Genomic DNA, 20,921 nt, shown 5'->3' with positions numbered 1-20,921 from the left:
AACAACAGTACTTTGCTTGGTAATCTAATGCAACTGATTAGCTAGTCAGATATGTGAGTAGGAGCACTAATTACCATAGCTTTTCTTTTCCCTCTCTCATTTCACCTCAATTCACTCTTCCCCAGGAAGTATTATTAGGATTGATCTAACCTAAAAGAATGCATACCCATTTTATTCTAGCCCAAGCCTGAGACAGGACTCCAGCAACACCTTCGAACCAACCATGAGCCCGCCCAGTGGGCAATTGGACACTATTATGATCTCTTTGTGATAAGGAATCACGGTCTTACCCAGTGCCAGGACAGACTGAGTGGGACAAGGAGAACCACGTATTTTCCAAGGAGAAAACACAGGCCCACCTGGCACCTTGAGGTGCCAAACAGATAGGTACTACTATGGTGAGCAAATGTATGGTGTGGTGTGGGAGAGAGAAAGACAGAATGGTTCATGTCCTGTGGACAGAGGCAGATCTGAAGAAGTGAAAGAGATGAGCAGGCTGAGGTGGGTGGATTCATTGCCACCCAGGGCCATGGTGATGTCTGGGCCTGGGCTGCTGCAGGGGCCCATGTCTGGGTTCATGGCTCTGATGCAGCCACGGTCTCTGATGATGTCCATGGCTCCTGATACCACCAAAGACAGAGAGGATATGGCTGTACAGAATTGGCCCCACTCCTCACTGGCTGCAACACTATCAAGAACTGGCCTGCCCGTCACCTACCAAAGTACTCAGGAAAGAGGGCTCTATACCTCACCCGGGCAGCACAATAGAGCTGACCCTGTTCTCAGGGGAATGGCCAAGCTGCCCCTGAAGGTGTGAGAATGGGAGAGCAGGTCGCTCCCCTCTTGTATGCCATGTGGTGTCATGGATGAGGGAAAGATGCCCTCCTCCCCTAGCCACCTGCAGCAGGTGGGGGACCTGACCCAACCCCTCACCAGCTGCAGCACTCAGGAGAATGAGCCTTGCACCTAGCCTGGGAAGCACAGTAGAGTTGACCCTCTAGACAAAGGCGTGGGTGAGCCAGCCCTGAGAGTGTGAGAAGCGCATAGCTGGTACTGCCTCCCTTGTCTGCCACATGGTGGTGGGAGTGAGGGAAACAAGCCCCTATGACCTCCAGCAGGCAAGGAAGCTGAACCTCCCCTTTACCAGCTGCAACACTCATAAATTCTTACCACCTTACCTGGGCAGCACAGTAGTGTTGTGGAATAATTCTCTTGTACACTGTAAAGATGTCACTCTAACTGGTTTAATAAAACGGTGATTGGCCAGTAGCCAGGCAGGAAATATAGGTGAGGTAACCAAACTAAGGATGATGGGAAGGAGAAGGACAGAGTCAGGAGAGACACTAGCCAGCTGCAGAGCAAGCAGGATGTGTAGAAAATGAGGTAACAAGCCGTGAGCCACATGGCAAAGCATAAGTAGAAATATGAGTTTAATTAATTTAATTTAATTAATTTAAATGTAAGAGTTAGCTAGTAACAAGCCTGAACTATCGGCCTAGCATTTATAATTCATATGCAGCCTCTGAGTTGGTTATTTTGGGCTGGGCAGTTAGGACAGGAAATGTCTGTTTACACAGTAGAGCTGATCCTGTTGGCGGAGATGTGGGTGAACCAGCCCTGAATTTGTGAGTATGAGAGAGCTGTCCCCACTACTCATCTGTCATACAGCAGCATGGGTAGGGGAGAAATGTCCCCCTTTACACCTTACCCCTCACTGTCTGTGACATAGGAGCTGACCACCACCTTTCCAGCTGTAGCACTCAGGAAAGCAGGCCCTGCACCATGCCTGGGCAGCACAACAGAGCTGACCCGGTTGACAGGGGTGTGCGTGAACTGCCCCGAGAATATGAGCATGGTAGATCATGGAAGATCTACCATATGGTTGTGTGGGCAGGGGAGAGATGCCCCCTGCCCCTTACCACCTGTGGTGGGTGGGAGAGCTGGCCCTAAGGTCATAGGAGCAGGAGAGTTGTCCCTGTCCCTCACCAGCTGCAGCACTCAGGAGAGTGGCCCTTGCACCGCACCTGGGCAGCACAGTAGAGCTGGCCCTGATGTGTGGGAGAGCCAATATGAAGGCAAGAAAACTGGCTCTACCCCTTGCTCATTGCTGCAATTGCCCATTGCTGTGGTAATGCTGGAGAGCTCCCCCTGCTGGTGAGGACAGGGGAGGACTGGTGGGCTGACCAACCCTGCAACTACCCCGGCCCAGAACCAGGATTATGAGTTGGCCCACCCCAACATCCACCCCATCTATGATCTGCAGGAGTACATGAAGGGGCTGATCCTGCAGACCCAAAGCTGCAGGATCTCTATGACACAGGGTAACAACAGGATATCCAAGAGGCAGTGAGGGCCCAGTATAGATGATATAGCAAAAACCAGAGGTCTCAAAGCAGACCAATGACTCTTTGCGACAAACACTGGCAAGTAAAGATATATGGACTAAAGGGTATACTGTGTGACTCACTGTGTCACAATACAGCTTCCATGACAAGATTTTTCCTTTCCTTTTCTTTTATTTTTCTTCTTAAATTTTATTTTATTGTGGGGGGCCGGTTTGCAAGGGCAGAGGGTAGATACGAAGGGATGAGGAAATAAATGGGTTCAAGATGCATGATGTGAAAGACACAAACAATAAATTAAAGAGAAAGTTAAAAACAAAACAAACAACAGAAACAAAAACCCTACAGTAACCACGGTCTCAGAAAGTACATTAAAATTTAGCATATAAAAAAAGAATGCATACCCTTTAGAGAAATTTTGAAAAGTCAGTAGTGGAAAATCACTGTCTAGAAATTCTTACCACTTAAAGACGCTTATTGTTGGCATTTCGGGGTTTCTTTCCCCATTTCTTTATTGTCCACTTGAACACAAGGCTTCTGAGCTACACTCCTGCCTCCTAAACACTCCCCTCACCTCCTTTCTTCGCTTGACTACTTAAAGTTTTCTCAGGATTACTTAAGACCTACATTAGAGAAGTTTGAAGTGGTTCCTCCCGGTCAGGTTTTTCTCAATAAACTCCATGGATCTAGAAATCTGTGGAACTGGTACCATGGAATTTAAACTACAGAAATGAGGCTTTCAGGTTAGATTCTGCTCAAATAATCTGAGCCATATGTCCAAATGTTCAGTGTCCTCAGTAATCTCTGAGAGGCAGCCAAGGGCAAGAGCCATAGTCTATATTGTTTGGGGAGTCACTTGGTCTACCCTGACCAACCATTTGAAAGGAGGTTTCCAGTGCCCGGGACCTGCATTTTTGTTAGTCTGTGGTTCTTGTGTGGAGCACTGTCAGGCCTGTGTCATACCTTCCTTATAGGTACTGTGATTTTTAAGGTAAATATTAAAGATTCCTTGAAGCTTTACCAAAAAACCTTGATATTATTTGTCCCTCCTTCTCATTAGGTATTGACTTCCCTCCTCCTCATTTGGAGCCCCGTCCCCAATATTCCGTTTCCCACTTCATATCACCTGTATCCTGCTATTCCCCATTTCAAGCCCCCTTCCCTAACCATTTACACTTTCTTGGTTTCTATGGTTACTCCATGTTGTGTCCTCACATCTGAGGATTTGGAGCAAGGGACAACAGATGAGAGAAAATATCAGGTATTTATTACTCACTCAATATAACCTTTCCTAGGCCTATCCATTTGCCTGCAAATTTAATAATTTCATTTTTCTTTATAGATAAATAGGAATCCATTGTATACATGTACCATATTTTTACTATACATTTATCTTTGAAAGGACATGTAGGGAGTCAATTAATAGTCCTGCTCAGTTGTGACATTTATGAACCACAATAGATAGTGACCAGCATGGCAAGATATCCTTTAAGGTGCAGTAAGTGGTACTCATGTCTTGGTGGTAACCAACAGCTATCTAGTTGGACTTGAGAACCACTCAACAGGAAGGAAACAATACCTGGTACTAGAAACCTAGCCAACTTTCTGGGGCTAGTGAGATCATGGATCTTAGAAGATAATCTACACCTAGCATAATTCTTAATCTCAAAAATCTTGTCTTTATACCCACAGATATGAGTAGCTATTGCTTCTTGTGGAGGTTTGAACAGACATGGCCCTCATCAAGTTTGAAAGCTTGGCCCATAGGGAGTGGCACTATTAGGAGGTGTGGCCTTGTTGGAGGAAGTGTCTCACTGTGGAGGCAGGCTTTAAAGTCTTATAGGCTCAAGCTACGCTCAGTGTGGTACAGAGACTCCTTCTGCTGTCCATAAATCAAGATGTAGCGCTCTCAGTTCCTTCTCCAGCACCATGTCTGCCTGCACACTGCCATATCTTGCCATGATAATGGACTAAACCTCTGAAACTGTAATCTAGCCCCTGATTAAATGTTTTCCTTATAAGACTGCTGTGGTCATGGTGTCTCTTCACAGCAATAAAAACCCTAAGACAGAAGTTGGTACCAGGGACTGGGGTATTGCTGTGATAGGCCTGACTATGCTTTTGTTTGGAGAAATTTGGACTTTGGGAGTTTGGGTTAGGAAAGCAGTGGAATGCTTTAAGCACTGCTTAATGGGCCATCCTACTAGGAACGTGGAAGCCAGTGGTGCTGTGGGTGATCTGATGAACTGTGGGGGCCTGGCTCAAGAGGTTTCAGAGGAGAAGAGTGTTAGTGTGGGGCCCAGAGACCAGTCTTGTGAAGATCGTGGCTACTTTTTGCCTTTGTCTAAAAAGTCTGCCTGAGACTAAAGTGAAGAGTTTTGGATTAATTCTGTTGGTAGAGGATATCTCAAAACAGCCCAGTATAGACTCTGTCATGTGGTTATTAGTGTTCACTCTTATGAAGATCTATAATGAAATGGAGCAAGCTGAGCGAGTAAAAACACAAAATGTACAGATTGAGGAGAAAGGGGGCACCAGGAAGTGGAATGGAGCTAAATCCTGTGTTCAAGGAGATAAACAGATTAAAGGAAAGCTTGATGTTAAATGGAACAAAGGGAGTGGAGACCTCAGGGCAAGATGACGCCCAGTTAAGCTTCCAACATGTGAAAAGAATTAAAGAACAGCTTAGGCCCAGCTGTGGTGGTACACTCCTTTAATCCCAGCACTCAGGAGACAGAGGCACTCAGATCTCTGGGCTAAAGGACAGCCTGGTTTACAGAGCAAGTTCCAAGACAGCCAAGCCTAGGGAGTGAAGGAAACCATGGAAAACAAGAAGTGGTGAAGATGTAATTGAAGGAGGGGGCCAAGTTCCAGCCCCAGAAAGCAGAAGAACTTGGCAGCTTCAGCTACATGGTTCTGGCTTTAGAGTCAAGGATACAAAAAGGGGCTATGGGATCTTCCTCTGTGACTAAGGAAAGCCACTGAGGTCAGGCATGTGGCAGGGGTGTGGAGGCCCAGAGAGATCACTGTGTAAAGCTGTGAAGGAGAAGCCTGGATTGCCTTGGAGACCCCAAAATGGAGATGCTGGAGTGGCATGGGATACCTACTGAAGAGAGCTGCTAACAGGGAGTAGAACCAGCCCAAGAAAAAGGTGTGTTGCAGTCAACAAAGTTGAAAGGAGTTGGAGATCTGAAGAGTATTTTGACATCAGACATTGAGATGCAGAGTTTGGAGTTTGTCCAGCTGGTTTTTGGTCTTGCTTTGGTCCAGTATTTCCTCATTATGCTCCCTTTCCTCCATTTTGGATATGCATATTTGGTAATGCATATCCTGTGCCATTATATTTTGGAAGCATGTGATCTTTTTTTTTAATTTGATTTTATAGGGAATTACAGTTAAGATATTGCATGAATCTCAGAAAAGACTTTGGATTTTGGACTTTAAAACTTAGTTGAGACTGTTATAGACTATGGGGACTTTCGAAGTTGGATTAAAGGCATTTTGCATTATGTTATGGCTACAAGCCTTTGGGGTCCAGGGAGTGGAATGTGTTGGTTTGAATAGGTATGGCCCCCATAGACTCATGTGTTTGAATGCTTGGCCCATTGGCACTATTAGGAGATGTGGCCTTTTTGGAGTAGGTGTGGTCTTGTTGGAAGAAGTGTGTCACTGTGGGGGCAGGCTTTGAGGTCTTATATGCTCAAGCTATGACCAGTGTGGTACAGAGACTCCTTCTGCTGCAAATCAAGATGTAGAACTCTCAGATTCCTCTCCAGCACCATGTCTGCCTGCACACTGCTATGTCCTGCCATGATGATAATGGACTAAACCTCTGAAGCTGTAAGCCAACCACCTCAATTAAATGTTTTCCTTATAAGAGTTGCCATGGTCATGGTGTCTCTTCACAGCAATAGAAACCCTAACTAAGACACCCCTCATCAAAGAAATTTCTCTTTATAGCAAATGGAAGTCATCACAGAAAACCACAACTGGACTGTGATGGTTATTCTTGGTTGTAAACCTGACTACATGTAGAATTAACTAAAGCCCAAGCAGCTTGGCACACCTGTGAGGGTTTTTTCCTGATTGGATCATTTGAGATTGGAAGACCTATCTTAAATCCAGATCATTTGAGGTTATAAGACCCACCTTAAATCTGGGCAACACTTTCTGGTGGCAGCCTACATAAAGGACATGGAAGAAGGAAGCTTTTGCTTTTTGCTTGCTTGCCCTCTTCTCAGCGACAAGCTCATTCCTTCACTGGCATAGAAGAGCCTACTTCTTCTAGATTCTGACATATACTGAAGACCATCTCAGACATCCAGCCTTCATGAACCAAACAACCATTGGATTCTTGGAATTTCAGTCAGGAGACAGCCCTTGTTGGAATAGCCAGACCACAGCCTGTAAGACATTCTAATAATCTTGTTTTTATGTATATAGATTCAGTCTGTCCATTCTGTTTCTCTAGTGAACATTGACTAATACATGAACACAATACAGAGATCAATGGGTTATGGGGAGCCTAGCCCCAATGAATACATCTATACCATAGTTCCTGCATCTATGATTTGGGAAGCATTGAGAAAGAGAAGGCAGAAAGACTATAAGAGCTGGGATACCAGGAAGTATATTGTGAAACAGTTTCTCATAGAAATGACTCTATCAACAAGATAGGGACAATGGTAAGATCAATGGAAGTACTAACACAGGAAGGTGAAAATCTTGCAGAGTCATATCCCTGGACAAGCAACTGATGACTGCTGAGAGAGAGAGGGAGCGTTAGCATATCCCACGTATGAGTCATCTAGCTGGTTCTTCAGTTAGTGTGGTCAGCCCTGAAACCCCCACGCCCCCCCCACAAGGTTATATTTACGTATTTATGCATATATTTACATATATATCTATATGTAGCAATAAATTTGGAAAGAAGAAGCTACAAATTTGGGAGTGGGGGATATGGAGGGAGTTGGAGGAGGGGACTTAGGAGAGGCTGGAGGGATTAAAGGGAAGGAAGCAAATGATGTAATTATATTTTAAGTAAAAAATATATATGAAACAACTAAGCTCAACAACACAGGAATAAAGATTAAAAGAATTTGGGGAGCTGCCACTGCTAGGAAGGTGAGTGGCATGTGAGATGTAATAGATTTTGGTTACTTGATTCATGAAGTTTTGCTGATTATAGCTGTTGTGGGAATCTTTCTGGAATAAGCACTCCAATCCCATGGGAGTGGAAGAGAGATGTCACCACTGGACCAAAGCCAGGACAGCTCCTGAAAGACTTCAATCTCAGGTCCAGTTTGTATTCTCATTTTATACTCTAAAACCACAAGGTGGGGCACGCAAGCTAGCAAAATTTTACAGATGCTTATGTGGCAGCCAGCAAGTTGTTAAGGGCAACAGCCAGCAGGTTGTTAAGGGCAACGGCCCATTGTTTCAGCTATTCTCCAGATCGTTCTGTCTCAGGTAGCAAGTGACGTCATGTTTGGTAAATAGATGGTACAAGCAGTGCTTTAAGTAAATCACTAAATAAATCAATACATCAGAATCTAGTAATTAGTCTTTTCTACCCTATTCTATTTCAAAGCTACCTAGCAAATCGAGTGATTTGTGAAGCAAGGGAAAATTACAGGATCATCTTCTGTACAACTGATTTGGAGGACTGCTTCCTTTTGCCACAACAGCTAATGAAAATGTTCTTTAGTGGACTGCTCCAGCTCAGCCTTAAGCCTTCTACCTGATAATATTGGTCAGGTCCTCTGCTGCTGTCTCCATCTTGGGCCAGCTTTTCCAAAATCTGTTTCCTCAGCCTTTCTGTCTTTCTTAGGCCCTCCCCGCCTGGGCCCCACCTACATCTCACCCAGGTCAAACTATATCCATCATTTCAGTGAGTCATTCTGGCCCCCAAAGCAAACAGTGCAAGGAATTGGAGAATACAGCAAGCCTGGCAAGTGGTCCAGTTACTGAATGATATGGCAGCCTCAGTTTCCCTGAAGGCTTTGATGGGGCTACTCCTTACATTTAGAACTGAATGGGGGCCTGCCTCTAGTGGTTAAGGCTTCAGGCCAAATCATCTGCCCTAGATGTTAAATTACCCAGGGAATTTTGTTTTATCAAGAGGAAACTTGCCAGGATCTATAGGCCCTCATTGGAGAAAAGATGCCAGATCATCAATGTCCTTTATGAGCCCACAAAAGAATGTGAGGTGCAAAGTTTTAAACTATAACTGCAGTGAGGGGGCTTAGATGTATGGTCCAAGGCTATTTTGGAATATGAAGACTTGGAGGCTGTCTTAGTTACTGTTCTATTGCTGTGAAGAGACACCATGACCAAGGCAACTTATAAAAGAAAGCATCCAATAAGAGGCTTGCTTACAGAAGAAGCTGAGAGATTACGTGTTGAGATAACAACCATGAGGCAGATAGAGCGAATGGTATTGTAAGCGCTGTTATTCCTGCCTTTAGTCCACCACTATGGACTCTAATCCTCTGAAACCATAAGCTCAAGGCAACTTAAAAAAGAAAATATTTAACTTGGCTTATGTTTTCACATTTTGATCCACAAGTAAGAGGCAGAGACAGAGACACACTGGGCCTGGCATGAGTGTTTTGAAATCTCAAAGCCCTCCCCAAGTGGCACATCTTGTCCACAAAGGCTGTACATCTTAATCCTTCCCAAACAGTTCTACCAACTGGGGACTAAGTATTCAAACACATGAGCCTAGGAGGGCCATTCTCATTCAAACCACTACAAATATAATTATGTAAATCAAAAAGCAGCAACCTTGTTAAAATAATGGTTAAATTGTGCTCCCATATGTGTGACTGTTAGATGATTGCTAATTACACTTTTAAAATGTACTGATACAGAATCTAGTTAATCCGATCCATGCTGTTGCCAACAGAGTCTGGCTAATTCTGCCTGTGCTACTCCCAGTCTGGAAGCTTGGTCCAAGTTGCACATCCTGTGTTCCATCCCAGTCTAATCAACTTGCCTGACTTTAGCCTGCCCAAGTGTGCTGGCTAATCTCTAGGTCAACTTCACACAGGTTAGGGTCATGTGAGGAGAGGGAGCCTCATTTGAGAAAATGCCCCCACCAGACTGCCTTGTAGGCAAGCCTATGGGACATTTTATTAGTCAGTAATTAATGTGAACATGCCAAGCCAATTGTGTACAGTAACCCCCCCTCACCCCAATATGGTTGTCCTAGGGTATATTAGAAAGCAGGCTGAGTAAGAAGTGGAGAGAAAGCCAGTGAGCAACACTCTTTCATGGCTTCTGCTTCAGTTCCTGCCTCCATGTGCTTGCCCTGAGTTTCAGCCCTGACTTCCTTTAATGTGGAACTGTAGATTTGAAGTAGACCCTTTATTCCACAAGTTGCTTTTGTCCATTTTTTTTTAGTCACAGTCATAGTGTGGGGGTCTCTGTAACCACCAGGGCAGGCAGAGTAACAATCCACATGAGGAAATCTGGTTCAAAATGACTTAGTTAGATGGTATTGGTTCAAACTTTTACAGTCTGACCCTGAACAGTTTATTGTAAGCATATTTAAATACAGGAAACTTTGGGAAAAACGTTTTCCTTGTGTAACACAATCTCATGTGCACAAGGAGGCACAATTACATAGAAACTCTTTTCAAGGTACATGTCCCTTCTCCCATGAAGATGGCTTCTAGAGATAAACTACCTGTGTTAGCCTAAGGGCCCAGGGGAAGATCTGGTGTGGTCTCAGTCATACAGATAGTGCAGAGGTTGTCTGAGCTATTAGCCACCTCTGGTCTTGGTTGTGGGAGCTTGGGGGAGCCCCTGACCATACAGGTAACACAAAGGTCACCTAGATTATTAGCCACCTCCGGTCCTGCTTGTGAGAGCTCGGTATGGCCTGGCCCTACAGATAATGTATGAGTCATCGAGGCTATTAGCCACCTCCATTCCCAGATTTCTGGGCTGAAAACAGGTTATACAACTTTTTCTTTGAAAAGACAGCCCTGTGTGTTTAACATTCCTGGTTTCCTTAGTGCTATCTATCTGTGGGTACAAGGACCTTTATGCTCTCATCACAATAGAAACCCTAACTAAGAGAGAAATCGGTCCCAGGTTCATGGGTGTTTCACCATGACAGAAATGGCTATGTATTTTGGGGAGGATTTGTAGTAGTATTTGAAGTTTGGGCTGGAAAGGCCATTGCTTGCTCAGAGCTTAATGAACTCTTGTAGGAACTTGGAAGACAAGTACGTTGAGAGCAATGCAAAAAAGATGGAGGCCTGGTTTGCAAAGCTTCACAGGAAAGCAAAGACTCTATCAGGGCTATTTATGTGATGTTTTAAATTAAAAATTTGTGGTTCTGGTCAGCTGTAGCTGAAGAATCGGCTATGACTAAAAAGAGACCAGCACCATTGAGGTGAAATCTTCTGGGAAGTGTTTCCTCAGGGTCAGCACACAGAAGCTGTGCTCCAGAGTGTCCAAGGTTGTATCTCATGCTGGCAGCCAAACTTGGTAACGTGTAAGATTTTCCCAGGTGGCACTGGGTTTGAAAGAATGAAAGGGTCATGGAGAACATCTGAGGCTTGGCACTTGTGAGAGGCCAGGAAAGGCCACTGGTGAAGGTATAGCCTCAGTTGCAATAGAAGCTCCAGGACTGAGGGGTTCATGGAGAGAAGTTGAGGTATCACCTGTGGCAGGGTTAGAGTCCCCAAAGAGAGCCACAAAAGCTATTGGTAATCGTGAAGCTCAGTTGGAGTGGAGATGCCAGCATTTTCAAGATGCCAGTGCCATAGGATGACAGCCAAGGACAGTAGCAGTCACAGATTGGAGCCATTCTGAGCCTAGGAGACAAGTTGTATGTGCTGCAAAGGGGAGCCAGAGAGGTGGCACAGGTCTTTGGAGCCCAGAGAATCATGACTAGGTCAAAGACATCAATCATTGACCTGTCTATACTATTGGAATTTGGGTTTGCTTTGATTTTTTTATTGTAACTACACTCTGATTCTTCCCTTTTGAAATTAAAAAAAAGTATGTAACTTATTTTTAATTTTATAAGAGTCCATAGTTAATAGACTTTGGAATTTAAGAGAGACCGGGTATTTCAGAGACTTCGGGTATTTTAGAGAAGTGTTGAACTTTGGAAGAGCCTTTGAATGTTCTAAAAAGACTATTTTTAAAGTGAAGTTTTAAAGAATGTACAACTTTTAAAAGTTGGAATGTTTTATATTTTGATATTAATATTAATATGAGATCTTGGGGATGAACAAGAAAGAAAAGGTTATAGATTAATAAGTGCTGTGTTTGTGTGTCAGGTTGACAATGGATCAGTCGTGTTGGTTGGCTCTTGTCGACTTGACACAAACCTACATGGAACCACAAAAGACCCTGGATAGCCAAAATAATCCTGAACAAAAAGAACAATGCTGGAGGGGTTACCAATCCAGATTTCAAGTTATATTACAGAGTGATAATAAAAATCAAGAAAACAAATAAAAAACAAACAACAGCAAAAACAAAACAAAACAAAACAACATGACATGTAGATCAATGGAAAATATAGAAGACCCAAATGTAAGTGCACATAACTACAGCTATCTAGTACTTAACAGGATGCCAAAAACACTCAGAGGATGAAAGATAGCATCTTCAACAAATGATGTTGGGAAAATTGGATGTCCATATGTAGAATAGTGAAGTTAAACCCCTATCTATCACTCTGCACAAAAATCAACTTCAAATAGATCAAAGGTCTTAGTGAGAAACCTTATTGCTGAATCAGCTACAAGAAAACATAAAGTGGTACCCTATAAGATATAGGTGTAGTTAAGGACTTTCTGAATAGGACTTCATTTACCCAGAAATTAAGGCCAGTCATTGACAAATGATACTTCATAAAACTAGAAGTTTATGTACAACAAAGGAAACAATCACATGAAGAGGAAGCCCACAGAATGGGAGAGAATCTTTGTTCATTATATACCTTATAGAGGATGAATATTCATAATATATAAAAACCTGAAAACAGAAAGAATCTAGAAAACAAATGACCCAATTAAAAATGGTCAAAGTGTTTTCAAAGGAGAAATAAAAATAGCTAAGAAATATCTTTTAAAGGGTTTGTCATCTTTAAGGATTAGAAAATGCAAATTAAAAGTATTTTGAGATTTCATCCTAACCCATTCAGAATGACTAAGATCAAGAAAGTAACTGACAAAAATGCTGCTGAGAATGTGGAGAAATAGGAACTCTCATTCCCTGTCGGTGAGATTACAAACTGGTGCATCCATTAGAGAAATCAGTGTGAAGAAACACTCAAAACGCTAAAAAGTAAACCTACCATATGACTCAGCTATACCACACCTTGACATATGCTCAAAGGACTCTAAATTCTACTCCACAGATACTTGCTCAGCCATGTTCATTGCTGCTCTGTTCACAGTAGGCAGGAAAATGGCAAAAGCCTAAATATCCTTCAAGTGATGAATGGATCATGAAAATGTGATACATATACACTATGGATTTTTATTCAGCTGTAAAGAAAAGTGAAATGGTGAACTTTGCAGAAAATGAATGGAGCTAGAAAAGATCTTATTGAGTGAGGCAACTCAGACCCAGAGAGACAACTGCTGCATGTTCTCTCTTATTTGTAGATCATAGCTCTGAACATTCACAAGTGAGTATACATCCTGGAGTAACTGCAGAAACCAGGAGAGCAAAAAGGGACCACGGACGCGAAAGCTCTAGAGAGGGAGAAGGACACAGGCGCTATGAAAGTGGAAAAGGGACCATGGATGGGAGGATTTAATTGGGAAAGAAGGCAAATATGGAGAGTGAGGGTGGAGAGATAAATAATACTAAGAATGCTTGAAAAAGCCATATAAAAACATTTTATCTTTACTAAAAAATACATATATAACAAGGACAGCCTGGTCTACAGAGCTAGTTCTAGGACAGCCAAGATTACAGAAAGAAACCCTGTCTCAACAAAACAAAACAAAAATACATATATAGGCGGCTGGAGAGGATGCCCAGAAGTTAAGAGCATTTGCTGCTCTTTCAGATGACCTGGGTTCAGTTCCCAGCACCCACCTGGCAGTTTACAACCTTCTGTAGCTCCCTTCCAGGGGATCTGGTGTTTTCTTCTGGCCTCCACAAATACCAGGTGTGCACACAGTACACACATGCATACATGAAAACAGAATACTAATACACATAAAATAAATCTTTAAAACTACATACAAAATATACGTAAATGTATGAGTGTACACACACACACACACACACACACACACACACACACACACACACACACACACAGTTTGAATGACATTATGCCTCTTGGGACAATAATTCTCTCCCAAGGAGCCCCAGACTATCTAACAAAAACCACAATGTAAAATAAGGAAAATTTCTCTTGAACTGTTTTTCAGGGGAGTCTAAGCAACTCCTAAAACAACATAGGCTATTGCTGTTACCATTGGTTGCCTCCCGGGACCTGAAGATTGTTGAAGACATAGGAGCAGTTGGCCAATGGAGAGGGATGAAAATGGTGACAACATGTGCTCATGGATGAAATTCTGAAAAAAATAAAATCTTAAATTAAAAAATAAAAAGAAACTTAAAACTAAAAAGCTCTTTGTTTTAAGGAAGCATCATTTTGTAAGAATCCTGTTTTGTCAAGCTTCACCATAGTGCACAGCAAATGAAGAGAATCTTAGCATCATAACGATGTACACATATATCAAAATACATTGTACCTCATGAATATATACAGTTATTATGTGTCAACCCAAAACAAAATAAAATAATTGAGGAAAAGATCAACTAGGACACAAATGACTTATTTTGATTGGACCAATTCATTAAAGCTTTAGTGTTCATTCAGAGAAGTGGAACTGGGCCTGATGGCATGGGCATGCATTTCCAGTTACTTGCAAGGCAGGAGAATCACAAGTTTAAGACTAGCCTGGACAACTCAGTGAGAACCTATCTCAAAATAAGAAGTAAAAACAAGGCTGAGGATGCAGCTCAATGTTAGAGCATTTACCTAACATGCATAAGGGCTTAGGTTCAGTCTCCAGTCCTGATTTTAGAAAAAGAAAAGGAGAAGGGGGAGGAGGAAACTGTTTACCAGATAAGAATACAGGGACCCAACATTATAGTAAGACTAATGTTGAAGTAAGATGATTATAGATATATAAGAATTTATGGAAACTTAGATGATGATAATGATGGTGATGATGATGATGATCGTTGTTGTTATTCCTTGGCTACCTTGTCTCTGTCTTCTTTGATAGATTATCCTCATCACTATAAATATGGAACTCTATTCTGAGTTTGAGTCTCAGAACCCACACAGCTGAAGGAAAGAAATGAGTCCATAAGTTGCCCTTTGAACTGCACGTATATGCAGGGGCATTGGAGCCCACATACACAGAAAATAAACAAATACATAACTAAATACATGGATAGACACATAAATAAATGTAATTTTAAAAATCAAAAAAAGAAATGTAACCAGATAACCAAAAAGAAGCACAGCACTCTGGAGGCTGAAGCAGGAAGACCAACTTGCGTGGGAGACTTTGTCCCAAAACCTGGTAGAGGGATGGTGACTTAAGCAACCGAACACAGCAAAGCCCACTTTTCTTCTCCCTCAAAGCTGTGCACAGTGCGGAGCCTCTGCTCCAGCCAGAGCCAAATGCTGTGACAGAAGTTGAGTTCAACATCCCACTGGCCACTGACTGACTCATACAAGGTGTCTCTCTTTAGACAATACCCACCTAACACAAGCAAAGCTCCTTTCTACTTCAAATGCCACGAAAAGAAACAAAACGGCAATGTAAGGAAGGTGAAATACGAGGAAACTAAGTTGTACGGGTTGTGCTACATTCTTAATAAATACTTAAAAGCTAAAGCAGTGGCCAAAGAGAAAAATCCATGAAGCCAAAGAAGTGTACAAAGAGTATATCCAAGAGGATGTCTGTAATGAGAAGGGCTGGAATTTCCCTCATGAGAACTAGACTTTGATGGTCATGTCCCATCAAAGGAAAGGCTGTTCCCAAGGGGTCTGTCACCCCTAAAGCAACCTCTTTGCAGTGGAAAACACAGCCCCAGAGTGCTACCTTCTTATACACTGAATTGAGACTATTCTTGTTCAGTTCTGGTATCCAGTCATAGTGGCCACAAGTTCGAGACAGCAGAAGAAAATACAAACTTTTGTTACAAACTTTTGGTAATTTGAATGGTCTGGAACATGTTACATGGTTTTGACTACAGAGGAGTCTCTTTACAAGAGACTGTTGGGGAAGGGGCACCTGCTCATTTGGTTAACTTCAAATGAACAGTAACAGTACTAGGAATTAACTATAATACTACAGAACACAAGATCTGGTCCATACCATTCTGTTCCAACTTGGGAAAAAGATTTTGAAGAAGATACATTTGAACACATAATAACACAGCCTGTGTCTATGGTCAGCAGAGCTATGGCATTTATAAAGTGTATGAGAAAATGTGAGGTAAAGACCTGAGACATTTACTAGTATCAAAAGTACAGAGGCAACACTTATCATCAGATCTGATTCTGGACATTGTCTTGATACTGTATTTAAGGTCTCTGATGTTTTGGGTAAGAAATTTCCTGTTACTGAGAACTCAAAGGGCTACAAGTTACTGCCTCCTTATCTTGGAGTTATTCAGGGAGATGCAGTGGATATTAATACTTTATAGGAAATTGTAGAGGGGATGAAACAAAAAATGGACTATGGATAATGTTTCCTTTCATTTTGGTGGAGCTTTGCTGCAGAAGTTAATGAGAAAAAATAGCTAGTTATATTGTAACCGATGGCCTTGCGGTTAATGTGTTTAAGGACCCAGTTGCTGATTTCAACAAAAGGTCAAAAAGGTGCCAGTTATCGTTACATAAGGCACGAGTAGGGTATTTTGTTACACTTGAAGAATGAAAAAGAGACCTTCAGGAATATGGTCACAATCTTCTCCATACCATTGTCAAGAATAGAAAGGTGACAAAAAGCATTTGATGAAGTCAGCAAACCACACAGCTGAATATCGAACTGGATGTGGTACCTCATCAGGCTTTATTCAGCCTGGTTGTTGTGCATGGAGTGTGTGCATATACGCATGCAGGCATGTGTGCAACCTGTGTGTATGTAATACATGTTCATTGTACAGATGTGTGGGTTTCTTTGTGCTCTATGATACACTCCAGACAGATTGTTGGTTTATGGACATACTGCCCTTTTAATTTTCTTTTTCCCAGTATTTAGATGATCTCAATTTAGGAAACACTTATAACCACATACATGATTAGTGCTAAAGAAAGCTTTTTAGGCCTCTTTGTTAATAGATAGTAACTCAATCCAGTGTTTATCTTTTCACAAATAAGAGAACCAAGAAACTTTTCTATGTAACTACAAATCATATAAAACAGATTTGAATAAATTACCATGACTGCTTTATGTTTATATTTAACTTATATTTCTGTACAAATGAGATTGTGTAAGATATATTTAAAGCTTGAGTGATTTAACAGTGATTCATATGAGCACAGACTTTCAAGAAAATACTTGAAATTAAATTGCATTGCTTTTTGTCCATTAACCAGCAAATAAAACATGGCCTTAACAAAGTTGTTTGTGTTGTTGCACATCGGGAAGTCATGCCAGGACATATATCCTTTAGAATTCCTAACCTCACTGCCCTTGTAGAATATGCATTACTTATTCCACATTGAAGAGAATAATGGATCTTTCTCTAATATTTAGGCACTGTACATTTCTATACCTTGGTCACTGAATTGTACCAGTAAAATACCAAATCTGAAAGGTCTGTTCTGCAATTTTATATATCAGATATTGCTGATGGCTCTAATATGAATCTCAAGATTTTTTTTGGGGGGGATTTGGAAACAAGGTTTCTCTGTGTCATTTTGGTGCCTGTCCTGAATCTCGCTTTGTAGACCAGGCTGGCCTTGAACTCACAGAGATACACCTGGCTCTGCCTCCCAAGTGCTGGGATTAAAGGCATGCACCACCACTGCCCAGCTGAACCTCAAGATTTAAAAAGATAATTTTTAGAGAGAATTTCTGCTTCCACTATAGAACATACACATAAATGTAAAATATTGTCATAAGTGGTCAGGCAGTGGTGGTGCATGCCTTTAATCCCAGCACTTGGGAGGCAGAGGCTGGCGGATCTCAGTGAGTTCGAGGCCAGCCTGGTCTACAAAGCAAGTTCCAGGACAGCTAGGACTATTACACAGAGAAATCATATCTCAAAAAACAAAAACAAAAACAAAAACCAATATTGTCATAAGTGGATGTATGTATTTTAAGGTAATTTCACTTCTAAATTTATTTTTCATACGCTATAGGTGGTATGACTTAGATGAATTGATGGAATGGGTAGTGAGTGCACTTATTTTTAAGTTTTTTGATTCTGTTATATCTTCATTAAGTTTTTAAAAGAATTAAATTGGATATTAAATTGTATGGATTTTATTAATTTAAAGATAAATCCTTCAGTAACTAATACTTAAGCAAGTTCTTGATGTTAGCCCCAATGAAAAGCATGATTCTTAATAAATTACTCTTAATGCAGAGAGTTGGCTAAATTTAAAGTATTCATTCTCAAAATATTTATAGTGATTCTCTACTAGATCCCGAGTGGGTTATTGCATCTGACTAGACACTAGTTTCTTCAAGATGACTCATGGCATTAGATTAGTTCTATGGCAGTATTGGCCAGCTGCCCTGCAGGTTGACTTTGGATTGTTCTTTTATTTTTAATTACACACTGTCTAAGGTTGCTTCCCACTTCAGTAGCAGAATCCAAGTAGCTGCAATAAAGACCAAATAGTCCACAAAGCCTGGAATGTTCACTTCTATGTCTTAAACAAAAACACACAAAAGCTAGCTAGTTGTGTTCTAAGAAAAGGAGCAAGCCCTTGCATTTTAAGAGAGATGTTGGGTTTTCTGCAGGCTAAATTTTATGGAGTTTATCTCTTGTTCCCTCTCATTTAAGAATTTGATACTAGATAACTGATTTAGAAACATTTTAACAACTTGCCATTAAAGGTAAAAATTTTAAAGCCATAAATCATCTAAAACAGTTACATGAGAAATCATTTTATCACTGGACTAATCTAATGAGATGAATTATTCAACAGCTTACAAGTGGAATTAGACAGAACAGAGGTTTTTACAGGTGATTTAAACACTAAGGAAAACATTAAACATTATTCACTTTTAGTAATCTTCATCTTATAATCCATGGTAAAAAAAATGATTAGAAACTGACTTTTTAGAAAGTGTAATTTAATCGTGAGAGAAACCAACTTATATCTGATTGGATTTAAGGCCCACACCATGAGATGGAACCCATATCCCACACTGCTTAGGTGGCCAAGAACCTGAGACTAGATAGCTCAGGGACCTAGGGGAAAAACCAAATACTATTGTTCTACTGAAAGAACATTGCAATAAAATGACTCCAAATGACATTCTGTTGTACTCATAGATCAGTCAGTGCCTTGCTCAGCCACTATCAGAGAAGCTTCTCCCTGCAGCAGATGGACATAAATACAGAGATCCACAGCCAGGCATTATGCAGAGAGTGAGAGACCTTGGAACACTCAGCCCTAAATGGGATTTCTCCACGAAACCCCTCCTGTCAGGGCTCAGGGATCCCTGCAATAGAAGAGGCAGAAAGAACATAAGAGCCAGAGTGGATGGAGGCCACCAAGAAAACAAGGGCTTCTAAACCAACAGAGTAGAAGCACATATGAACTCACAGAGACTGAGGCAGCCATTTACAGGGCCTGCATGGGTCTGCACCAGATAAGAGTACTCCAGCTGAAAGGTGGACGTATACCCCCATCCTTAACCCAGAAGCTACCTCCAACTGATAACCACTTCCAAATGAAAATTTAGTTTTCTCCAAGGGAGTCTCACTGCAAAAACAAAATACTCTTAAGGGTAGGCTGTATGTCCAGCAGTAAATGGCTGGACAGAAAACAAACTCGATGGCATCTTTGGACATTTCTTGTCTCACAATGTCATGCCAGGGCTTTTTTGCCTTTTAAAATTTTTAATTTAATTTATTTATTTAACCCTAAAGGTTTTGCATATCTATGATGGCTTCTGGTTTTGTGTTTTTATGGGGTTCCTGAGTGGATCTCTGCATCTCTTTGTTTCTTTTGCCTTTTCTTGAGCTCTTTTCCTTCTGTTTGTTTTTCATTCTTCCAATTTGTTTGCTTGTTATTTAGCTTATATTTTATTTTATTATTATCCCTTAAATGCCTGTTTGCTTTCTAATAGGAGACAGAAAGGTGTGGATCTGGATGGGAGTGGAGGTGGGGAAGAACTGGGAGGAGAATAGGGAAGGGAGACCGTAATTAGGATATATTGTATGAAAAAATATCTATTTTTTAGTTTATGTTTTTTGTTGTATTATATTTTTATTATTTTAAACTTAACTTAAAATATATTCTGATCATATTCTTCCCCTCCTTCAAGGCTTTCCAGATCGTCTTCCCCTCTCTACCCACTCAACTTTTAACTTCTTTCTCAAAAAATAAACAAAAACCCAATACAACAAAATCCCCCCAAACCAAGAAAACCAAATAAATCCACACCCCAAAAGAAAAAAAAACAAATTGTAACCAAGTAAAAGCACATGTACACACACACACACCAAACAAACAAACAAACAAACACAAACAAAAACAAGAACTACTCCTCCTGAGCACAAAGCCTGTCCTGGACTGGTTGATATACCCAGTGTTACTCAATTGTAGTAAACTAATTTTCCTTCTCCCAGCAGATATAAATGACAGTTCAGTCGTTAACCTTTACCCTAGCGGCTAGGTTTACATTCATTCATTCATTTTTCAAAAAGTGTAACAAAATGAAATATAATAAGATAAACCAAAAACTATCACATTAAAGTTGAACAAGGCAAACCAACAGAAGAAAAAGAGCCTAAGAGGAGGCACAAGAATCAGAGACCCACTCATTCACACACTCAGGAGTCCCATAAAAACACTTAACTGGAAGCCATAATATATGCACAGAGGACCTAATAGAGACCTGTGCAGGCCCTGCGCATGCTGCTTCAGCCTCTGTGAGTTCATATGAGCTTTGTTCATGTTGATTTAGAGGGTCTTACTTTCTTGGCATCCTCTATTCCCCCTGGCTCTTACAGTCTCTCTGCCTCCTCTTCTGTAGGGTTCCTTAAGCTCTGAAGGGAGGTATTTGATGGAGAGACATCCTGTATAGGACTGAGTGTTCCAAGTTCTCTCACTCTCTGCATGTTGTCTGGCTGTGGGTCTCTGTATTTGTTCCCATCTGCTGCAGGAGGAAGCCTCTCTGATGATAGCTGAACAAGGCACTGATCTATGAGTATAGCAGACTATCATTAGGAGTCATTTTATCATTACGTTTTTTTTCTTTTATAGGCCAATATTATTTCATTCAACCCTAGGTCCCTGGGCGCTCTAGTCTCAGGTTCTTGGTCACCCAAGCAGTGTTGGGTATGGGTTCCATCTCATGGAATAGACCTTAAGTCAAA

At 41.3% G+C, this 20,921-nt stretch overlaps 1 long non-coding RNA gene and 1 pseudogene across 2 annotated transcripts in view; one reads left to right on the top strand and one right to left on the bottom strand.

Annotated features, from left to right (window-relative positions):
• Positions 1-565: 565 nt before the first annotated feature.
• LOC128116774 (nicotinamide phosphoribosyltransferase-like) lies at positions 566-17,315 on the top strand (annotated as a pseudogene).
• Positions 17,316-17,620: 305 nt separating this feature from the next.
• Positions 17,621-20,921, bottom strand: part of LOC128107896 (uncharacterized) — a 35,983-nt gene continuing 32,682 nt past the window's right edge. The window contains exon 4 of one of the 2 annotated variants that reach the window (XR_008217242.1): positions 17,621-19,039. This is a non-coding gene — a long non-coding RNA (uncharacterized LOC128107896). The remainder of the gene's footprint in view (positions 19,040-20,921) is intronic. The other variant, XR_008217249.1, reaches the window with a different exon arrangement.

The sequence above is a fragment of the Peromyscus californicus genome, unplaced genomic scaffold (assembly GCF_007827085.1).
Source record: "Peromyscus californicus insignis strain IS unplaced genomic scaffold, ASM782708v3 Scaffold_10__1_contigs__length_136768540, whole genome shotgun sequence".
Classification (NCBI taxonomy): Eukaryota; Metazoa; Chordata; class Mammalia; order Rodentia; family Cricetidae; genus Peromyscus; species Peromyscus californicus.
The sequence above is the reverse complement of the archived record's forward strand: the minus strand, read 5'-3'. Positions and strand labels throughout refer to the sequence as shown.